Consider the following 10,500-nt stretch of genomic DNA (forward strand, 5'->3'; position numbering starts at 1 on the left):
TAAAACCGAATAAATTTCATTTGTCATTTTTTTTGGTCCCAACCCACTAAAAACACCCACAGGAAGGTCACATGATCACCCAGTCACCAATTTCTCTTGATTTCAGAGTATAGAGAGCTTGGTCTGATCCCTCGATTTAGCATTGGTTTTTGGCATTTTCTCTGCTACGTTTGACTTGCTAGCATGTCCTCATAACCTTTGAACCGTGCACTGCAGCTTTGGCTGATTTCTCTGCAATTCAGACAGCAACTGCAGATGTTGACCGAAGAACTGAGGAGGGTTCAGAAAGTGACAGGGCTCTGTGAGGGACCAGGATAGACAGGCCACTGTTTTAGGGGGACAGAAGTCAGAGGAAGGGGCTCTTTGTGGGGTCAGAATGTGCGCAGGGCTCTATGAGGGTGTCGGACAGGGAATACAAAAAGTGCCAGGAGGTGCATAAAGTGGTAGGGGTACTATGAGGGAACAGACCGTGGCAGGGGGGGGTCTTATGGTGTGCAAGGGACACTGCAGGGGATTTTGAACTTTATTTGCGGTGGGGGGCACAGATGGTGGCATAGGCTTTGTGGGAGGAGGAGTATAGAAGGAAGCAGAGGTTAAGTTGGGGCCAGGGGGGAGTGTAGGTGAAATTAGGGCCATAAAGCGAAAATAGGTCATAACTTTCAAAAATGACCATTTTTATAAATAAAAAAACCACTGCTGTAATCTACATTACAGCGCCGATCACATCATGTACAAGATAGGCCACTTATAATGTGGTGACAGAGCCTCTTTAAACTAATTCGGATTCTAGGACTACTCGAAGACTTTGTGTTTTTTTTTATTCTCAATAAGATGGTTAACGAGGGTTGTTTTTCTTTTAAACTCAATAAAAAAATTTTTTTCTAGGTCTGTTTTTTTTACTTTATTACTACCGCCTTAGTAATGACTGCGGTCTGATTTAGAGTGTCCATTACTAAGCCAGGGTTTAGTGTGAGCTGGTGAAAAGGCTAACACATTACCCCACCCCCCCCCATTATTACCCCAGTACCCACCGAGAAGAGCCAGGCACAATCCTGTATCCGACCTGTATCAACTGGCAGGCACTGGTGCGGCCGCAGGCTGCTATTAGCCCAGGAAAGCCCAAAAAACATAGCCCATCCTGGTAATGCTAGCCTGCTGCTGCATCTGGCTAGTTTTGAAAAACGGGAGTGTGTGAGGAAAAATCGGCCATGTGAATAGCTCCGTTGGGTCAACAGATTTTAAAGCAGCCGGAAACAGGTTTTATTTTTTTCACTACTAATTAACTCTTTAACACTTTTTATTAGTCCCCCTAGAGGACTTGAGCCAACAATCTATACACTGATGGGTATTGCATTGCATAGTCATTTTTTTTTTTTATTTAATTTTTTATTGTTATTTTTCAAACATAACATAAACAAAAAACAGATTAGTTTTAACATGCATATCCATATCTTATAATGAATACAATTTGTCTTTTCCACTATTCAACAATTACAATAAAAACATTAAAGAAAAGGAAAAAGTAAGGAAAGGTTTAATTATAAACTGTATAAGTAACAATACGGGACTTTGTCTTTGTAATCTACTATAGGTCCGATTCATTAATATTGTTAAATTCTTAGCTATGTCCTAATGTCCTTACGCCAATCAATTAGAAAAGCTTCCAATACTTATAACCTAAGAAGGAGATGATCTTGAAGTGTTATAGTCTGAACATAACTTCCAGTTACTTAAGAATTTCCCATATGAGTTAGAGCGAACCGCTACCATTTTTTCCATAGTATAATCAAATTGAACAAGATTTGTTAACTCGGTGATAGTAATGGGGTCTGAAGATTTCCAAGACCTGGCTATCAACAATCTAGCTGCAAGAATAACATGCCCCGTTATGCACCTTAGATCTCTAGGGATGTCAACCAGACCAATAAAACACAACGCCAATGCAGGGGAGGGGCGTATTGTGTGACGTAGAATGGTGGACAAAAATACAAAGGTAGCTTTCCAGAAGCTAAAGACTAAAAGGGCAGTTCCACCACACATGCATATAGTCGCCTAACATTCCACAATTTCTCCAACAAAGTGGGGAGTAAGAAGGATTAAATTTAGTAAGTGTGGACTTCCGGTGGGCGGGACATCTAGGATGGCCGTGTTTTAGCAGAGCTCCCGCAGGCTGACACGAACTTGGCCCGGCTCACGGGACACCGTAGCTGCACAGGGCGGATTTCGGGCAGGAGTAGAGGAGCCCGGTCTGCCGAGTCGCGGGAGCGACACAGGGGCACTGGAAGTCGGCCCGGAAAGCGGGCACAGAGACGCCGCGCGCGGTGGTGAGGCTGGACCCCGCCATCTTGGAGAGCGGACCACGTGGCGCTTCCCCTGCAGGTGGGGGATCAGAGAGGGGTGCACGGGCGGTCATCGGACCCGAGCGGCTGCTTCCCGGTCCACAGCTTGGCTGGCTGGGAGGATGCTGCCGACAGCAACCGCACCGGAGAGGACGCACAGAGGAGAGAGGGGAGTCGGCGGCCAAGCCGATCCGGACCGGCACAGATAAGTGAAACGGGGGGGGGGGGAAGGCGCATATCTCCCTATCCCCTTGCTAGGAGACCCTGCCAAACATATAACACACCCTGCAGGCCACTGAGGACCCCACAACCCCCCATAGAGCGATAAGACTGTGCCCTATATCTCTGCATTCACTCCCCACTAGAAGGGGACAGATATTGTGTGGCAAACCATACCCTGCAACTCTGCATGGACACCTAATTTACATCTTTCTGCCTGCATCGCTACTACCTCACTTACTGCCTAGACATCTTGCGGTGAGACCTGCGAAGGGAGGTGGGAATAACCATGGCAAATCCCTCCTGGGACCTAGGTTCGGTCTTCTGAGCGACCCTCTCCTGCTTTTGATGATCTCAATGCCGCTGTATATGTGAGTTGAGCGGCCCTCCCCCACAGTGCACTTATCCCAAATATAAAAGCTCTCGGCCTGCCTGGCCTCTACCGTCTGCTGGATGGACAAGTACTTACAGAAATCAGGGCAAGCGAGAGCCACCCGATCCTCCTCGACGGCGCTTCCTTCTGCCTCGACAACCTCCACTATGCAGTCTACAGAGCGGAAAAACGTAAAAGGCTCATCAAAGGGTCCGGCCGTGGCGGCCGCGCAGTCACACCATGAGGCGCCTTCCGGCGGGTCAGCGTCTGGAGACATAACACCGCCAAATCTCTCAGGGCCTCCGAGTCCGACCTCCCAAGCATCGCTAATGCACACCCAGGCCGCTGAGGTGGCACAAGAGGTATCCTGCCTTATCATCCCTATCTTTGACAAAAGATTGGACCTTTTACAATCCTCTATTAACACGGTGTTGGCTCAGGTGACCACAAATTCCCAGAAGCTGGGGGACTTGGAGACCAGAACCATGTCCTGTGAAACGGAGGTAACTCATCTAGAGGGTCTAACCACCCATCAAGATGCCCTTATCCACACACTGTGAGAAAAATTCGATGATTTGGAAAATCGAGAGAGGCGCAATAATCTGCGATTCGTCGGTATCCCGGAGGATGTTACAGCGGAAACACTTGCTAAGTCTTTGTCTACTGATCTGCCCAGGGCTCTTGGTGTTCAAACGCCAGAAGATCCCCTATCCATTGAGTGGGCCCACCGCCTGGGGCAGAGGAGAGACCAGGGTGGAGGGGGCAGGCCGAGGGCTGTCATAGCCCGCTACCATAACTGGACTGTTAAAGAACGGATCCTCAGGGCGTACAGACAGGCCCCGGAACTTCGGGTTCATGGCCACAAAATCCTGCTGTTTCAGGACTTCTCCATTCAAGTGTCCCAGAAGCGGAAAGCTTTCACACCAATTTGTAAACATCTCCATGACAACAATATCCGCTTTCAGCTGCTATATCCGGCAAAATTGCGTGTGGTGAATAGCCGGGCCCGACTGTACGACTCTACGGAGGAAGCTGCCAGAAGATATCCTCCAACGGTGGCGGACTGATATACATTCATCATACTGTGGCGGAGACTGTTCATTTTCTAGCCTATTGGCTTCTTGTTGGTTGAATGGGTCGTGAGATCCTTGGTTTGCTTTATGAAGGCTATCTGTGTTTTTCCGCCTGTAGATGGTGGAGTCTTTATAGCACCCATTTTACTCAATGTAATGCATTTACTTGTGTGATGATGTTATTTTGTTTTTGGGTTAGGTTTTTATGCTTGCCGCCTCTCTCTCTTAGGTTACCTGTAGCCTCTTGGGACCGGAAATGGTCCCCCCGTTCTTGTATGCTGACTACACTTCGCGCTCGCTGGGACGGGAAGTGGCGTCGTGATAGCATTTGGATCATACTGACAGAAGTCATACGTCTAGACACAGGATGAGTACCCTACGAAACACATCACACGAGTCCCATACATCCCCTACCCTACACATGGTGTCATGGAATGTGGCAGGTCTGAATACCCCTGAAAAACGACGCAAAGTGCTTGCACATATAAAGTGTCAACACGCACATATCATCTTTTTGCAGGAAACACACTGGAGAACGGACCACTATGTTCCTCTCCGGGCCTCCTGGTTAGATACGCCAGTGGTCTCCACGTACTCCACCAAGACACGTGGTGTCGCTGTATATTTCAGAAAAGGCCTGCCATACTCCATCCAGGATAGATACTCTGACCCTGATGGCCGTTTTGTGTACATCCGACTTACTGTAGCTGACAAATCTTACTCTCTCCTTAACATTTACGCCCCCAACCTGACAACTGACGGTTTTTATCCTAAGCTACTGGAATTCTTGCAAAGGGAATGCTCGGATCTGATTGTGGCTGGAGACTATAATTTAGCTTCTTACCCTCCCCTAGACAGATCGGGTGTAGACCATGCTGACTCCCCTCCTAATTTGCAAATGGCCTTCTTCATGGAACATCTCTCTTTATGTGACCCCTGTAGACTCCATAATCCGCAAGTGAGAGACTATACTTTTTACTCTGCAGTACACGACTCTTTTTCTAGAATTGAATACATAATGCTCTCTACAGATTTGTTCTCGAGAGTGACACGGACTGATATCCGACCAATCACCATATCAGATCACGCTCTTGTGTCCCTGACCTTGGGGGGGCTGCCCCCTATGCCCCGGACAAACTTGTGGAGATTCCCCTCGTATCTTTATGAGTCGGAGGACTTCAGAAATTATCTAAAAACACACTGGAATAATTACATCCATGACCATACCCAGCAGCTAGATGAAGTAGCCCTGATATGGCTGGCCTCTAAAGCAGTGATGAGAGGGCATATAATAAGCTACGTAAACCTAAAGCGTAAGCAAACACAGGCCCAACTCCTTGATTTACAATCTAACCTCCTTAGAGCACAATCCATACACGTGGGCAACCCCACCCCTGGCTCTAAAAAAAGAGTTCTTAGATGCGCAGGGCCTGCTAAATACCTTCTTACAGGGGCACGCAATGTGGCAGGTGAAGTCCTCCCAAAACAAATTTTACAGATGGGGGAACAGGGTGGGATCCTTACTGGCATATCTCACGCGACCCCCAAGTAATACGGGCCGTGTGCTTCTGGCAAGGGACACGCGTTCAGGGGTATTACACTCGGAAACGGAGAAAATTGAAGCAATATTTGCGGAATACTATGAAGACCTCTATAGGGCAGCTCCCACTGATATGTCAAAAGTGAAGGCCTTTTTGGAAACTCTTTCCATGCCTAGTGTCTCGGAGGAACAAAACACGCTTTTAGAGGTGGACATCTCGGAAGAGGAGGTCCGTCTAGCTATCTCCTCTTCACATAACCACAAATCCCCAGGGCCTGACGGTTTTCCGATAAAAAGAGTACTACAAGATGCTATCCCCAGACATAGTCCCACATCTTACTCAACGACGTTTATCATAACAACCTGGTAGTAGACTCGTTTTTTGACTCTCGAACCATAACTATCCTTAAAGAGGCTCTGTCACCAGATTTTGCAACCCCTATCTGCTATTGCAGCAGATAGGCGCTGCAATGTAGATTACAGTAACGTTTTTATTTTAAAAAAACTAGCATTTTTGGCCAAGTTATGACCATTTTTGTAGTTATGCAAATGAGGCTTGCAAAAGTCCAAGTGGGTGTGTTTAAAAGTAAAAGTCCAAGTGGGCGTGTATTAGGTGCGTACATCGGGGCGTTTTTAATACTTTTACTAGCTGGGCGCTCTGATGAGAAGTATCATCCACTTCTCTTCAGAACGCCCAGCTTCTGGCAGTGCAGACACAGAGCGTGTTCTCGAGAGATCACGCTGTGACGTCACTCACAGGTCCTGCATCGTGTCAGACGAGCGAGGACACCGGCACCAGAGGCTACAGTTGATTCTGCAGCAGCATCAGCGTTTGCAGGTAAGTAGCTACATCGACTTACCTGCTAACGCCGATGCTGCTGCAGAATCAACTGAAGCCTCTGGTGCCGATGTGTCCTCGCTCGTCTGACACGATGCAGGACCTGTGAGTGACGTCACAGCGTGATCTCTCGAGAACACGCTCTGTGTCTGCACTGCCAGAAGCTGGGCGTTGTGAAGAGAAGTGGATGATACTTCTCTTCAGAGCGCCCAGCTAGTAAAAGTATTAAAAGCGCCCCGATGTACGCACATAATACACACCCACTTGGACTTTTACTTTTAAACACACCCACTTGGACTTTTGCAAGCCTCATTTGCATAACTACAAAAATGGTCATAACTTGGCCAAAAATGCTCGTTTTTTAAAAATAAAAACGTTACTGTAATCTACATTGCAGCGCCTATCTGCTGCAATAGCAGATAGGGGTTGCAAAATCTGGTGACAGAGCCTCTTTAAACCGAATAAGGACCCAGTCTTACCCCAGTCCTACAGACCCATCTCCCTGCTCAATCAGGATTACAAACTCCTGTCCAAAATCTTAGCGAATCGCATCCAGACATTCCTTCCCGCAATCGCCCACCCTTCTCAGATGGGGTTCGTCTCTGGCAGATACTCCTCTAAAAGCATTCGGGCGGTGATTGCTGCGACGGTGCGGCTCAGGAGGATGGCCAACTTCCGACCATGCTGCTTAGTCTAGATGCTGAAAAAGCTTTTGATAAGGTCTCTTGGCCCTTTTTAAACGAGACGCTGCATGGTCGGAATTTTGGGCAGATCTTTGTGACGTATCTGCACTCCTTACAGACGCAGGCCACTACTAATCTATTTATTAACGGACACCTCTCCCTGACTATAGATTTATTTAGAGGCACGAAACAGGGCTGCCCCCTCTCCCCCATCCTATTCAACATGTCATTAGACCCCCTATTATACCACATCTCCTCGTCACCCACGTTCAGGGGAATACAGCTGGGGAGTCACGAATTGAAGATGACGGCATATGCGGATGATCTTCTTCTTGTGCTCAAGGATCCCAGGCACACTTTGTCCCTGGCCCTGGATGAGTTACAAACGCTGGGGAAACTTTCTGGCTACACCCTGAACGTGGATAAAAGTGAAGCCCTAATTCTAAACAGCCCTCGCACGCCCCTATGGTCATCGCAGTTCCCCCTGAAGTGGTGCCTTTCCTCCATAAAATATCTGGGAATTGACATTACTAGAATGCCTTCTGCCCTTTATAACTGCAATATTTCCAAATATCTTGTAGCCTTGGAATCCACATTAAAATCGTGGCAACACTTCTCTCTCTCATTCATGGGCAGGGCAAACCTACTGAAAATGGTGGAATTCCCTATTCCAATCCCTGCCTGTGTATTTGAGACCGAAGGATGAAAACCTCATAAATAAACCCTACAGGGGATTTATCTGGGCGGGGGGTCGGCCGAGAATCCCATTTCATATTTTGCAACAGCATAGGTTTAACGGCGGTCTGAACTTCCCCAATATTAGGACTTATAACTTAGCGGCATTAGCCAGGGTTATCTCGGACTGGGCACAAGGCACCTCATACTATACCACCCCCCAGGTGGATCAGTCTTTCACCCCGGGGATTTCCCTTATAAACTTCCTACATCTCCCATATGACATGTTGCCTCCTGACTCTAGGGTCAACCCGCTCATAATTACAATTTGGAGGACCTGGCATAAGATCCGCCATATGCTGCACCTAGATACCCAATTTTCTCCAGCACTGACCCTGGTCAGGAACCTGTGGTTCCAGCAGGGTACCTCACACCGTGTTTTCACCTCCTGGCATGATAATGGTATTAACTCCTTGGGGGCCCTTTTGCATCCCACGCTCCACACAATGCTCTCTCTGCAGGACTTACAAATTAAATATCCACATATCTCCCTCCCCTTCTTTAACTATTTACAGGCCCAGAGTTATACGCAGGTGGTGCGGAGTCACATTTCGCCCGATGAATGGACTTCCCCTTTTAAATCATTGATACTAGAGCCAGGAACACATCTCGCGCGAATATCTAGATTATACAAGTTTCTTCACCCCTCCATAGACTATAGTACTCCTGGCTTAGGCCTCGCGAAATGGGAGGTAGACGATGCGACTTTAACCCCTTCAGTCATACCCCAGGCCACAATTTTTGCGTACAAACTCTTGCCTTCAGCAAGATATGTGGAAATCTGGCTCATCGAGCATATATTACACCTCAAAGGGGCCACAGGATGGGACTGTATGAGACCTCGGACTGTTTTAAATGTGGTGAGACGGAGGCAAACTTATACCATTGCTTATGGGCGTGGCCTCACATTCGGGAGTTCTGGGAGAGGGTTGGAGACTTCGCAAAGACTAACATGACGGGTCAGTTTGCTTTGACTTCCCAATGGGCAATACTGGGGTACGTGGAGACAGGCACACAGGACTATACCCGACATGGAATCCGCATCCTACATTTATTGGCGGCAGCAGCAGGCAGGAAGGAAGGCGATACTGCAGGTCTGGAACCACACCCAGGCCCCGCACCTTCAGGTTTTCCTGGAAAAATTATCCTTTATGATGAAGATGGATTGGGTGGAGGCTTCACACCAGAATGAGAAAAGGGTTAAGACTTTCTTTCAGATCTGGGAGGGCTTCATTTCTCTACTACCCCAACATGTAAAAGATAAAATACATACATGCTTCCAACCCACAACATGGTATCAGAGGCGGAGGCTGGCTGGGGATACTCTGCTGTAGGACTTCCATTCATGCCTGAGATAGGGTGTAGAAGGGGGGAGTGTAGACAGCTGGGGACAGGGAGTGGCCGTTACAGACTTCTGAAAAGAGGACTGGGGGAATGACACGTGATTTACAAGAGAGGCGGCAAGCAATGAAGGTTTTATTTTCTGATAGTATTTTGGTTTTTATGTTTGGTTATGTGTCCGAGCAATAAGGCCCACGGTTGTGTGGCCAAGGCGCGGGCTAGAGTGCACGATTATTCCCTTGCTGAGACGAGATATAACACTACGGAGACAGTGGTAATGACATGTATAAACTCTCGTTCTGTATATAGGCAAAGAGAATGTATTATTTGAATGTACCTACCTGCTTGACTTGCAAGTCAGTATATGCTTTTCAAATGCACCAAGTCGCTTGAGATTATTTTAGGTTGTTATTTTGTGGTTTCATACGGAAAAATAATAAAAACAAATTTAAAAAAAATAAAATAATTTAGTCAGTGTTGGAGTTCTATACCATCTAAGCAGTATTTTATGTGCTATTTCTCTGACTCTCTCATTTAGAGATTTTAGAGGCGCAATTCATCGCCTGATGCCATTCTGCTAAGGTGATACCCTGGTTTAGTTAATCTCTGAGAATTAGAAAAGGTAGAATAAAACCATGAAATGCACTTCATTTTAGGTGCAGCGGCATTGAAAGCCACAAATGCACTTCTTGGGAATAGTCGCCCATCCAGATTCCTACTGCTTAGAATATGACGGATCTAAAAGTACTTGTACAGATCGTGAGTAGGTATACCATATATTTCAACCAATTTGTTAAAGGGCAGCATTCCCATTGATTCGTAAAGGGAACCGATCGTAACTACCCCAGCTGCTTCCCATTTCAGTACATTTAGATCCAGCGTGAAGGAGGAGAGGTACCGGAGGGGTAATAGCCGGAGGGGGTGACAGTCAGCCTTAGGGGTATGTGAAATCAAATATTGCCAAGCGGCTATAGAAGCAACAATAGAAAGCATGTTTATATTCCTATATGGGCGATTAGAGCGATCTAATGACAAAAGAGAAATTAGATGAGCCCCCAGTGTGGCCCTCTCAATTTCTACCCATTTAAGATCACTTTGCCTACCCCACCAGTGGTAAATCTGACTAAGAACCGTAGAGTGAAAATATCTATTGGGCGATATTTTTTGGTGCAACTTTATAATTAGTTTTTATTTAAAAAAAAAATTTGCGTTGAGATACAGCTGGTTTGTATCCGATTTACAGAGCAGCTTTCACAAAGACCTGAATCTTTCAGTCCCGCAGACCTGACAAGTTTAGTGTCAGCAGGTCCTGCGTACAGACACGCATGATCCACCTGTTCGATGTGATGGATAACAGGT

The sequence above is a fragment of the Rhinoderma darwinii genome, chromosome 5 (genome assembly GCF_050947455.1).
Source record: "Rhinoderma darwinii isolate aRhiDar2 chromosome 5, aRhiDar2.hap1, whole genome shotgun sequence".
Lineage (NCBI taxonomy): Eukaryota > Metazoa > Chordata > Amphibia > Anura > Rhinodermatidae > Rhinoderma > Rhinoderma darwinii.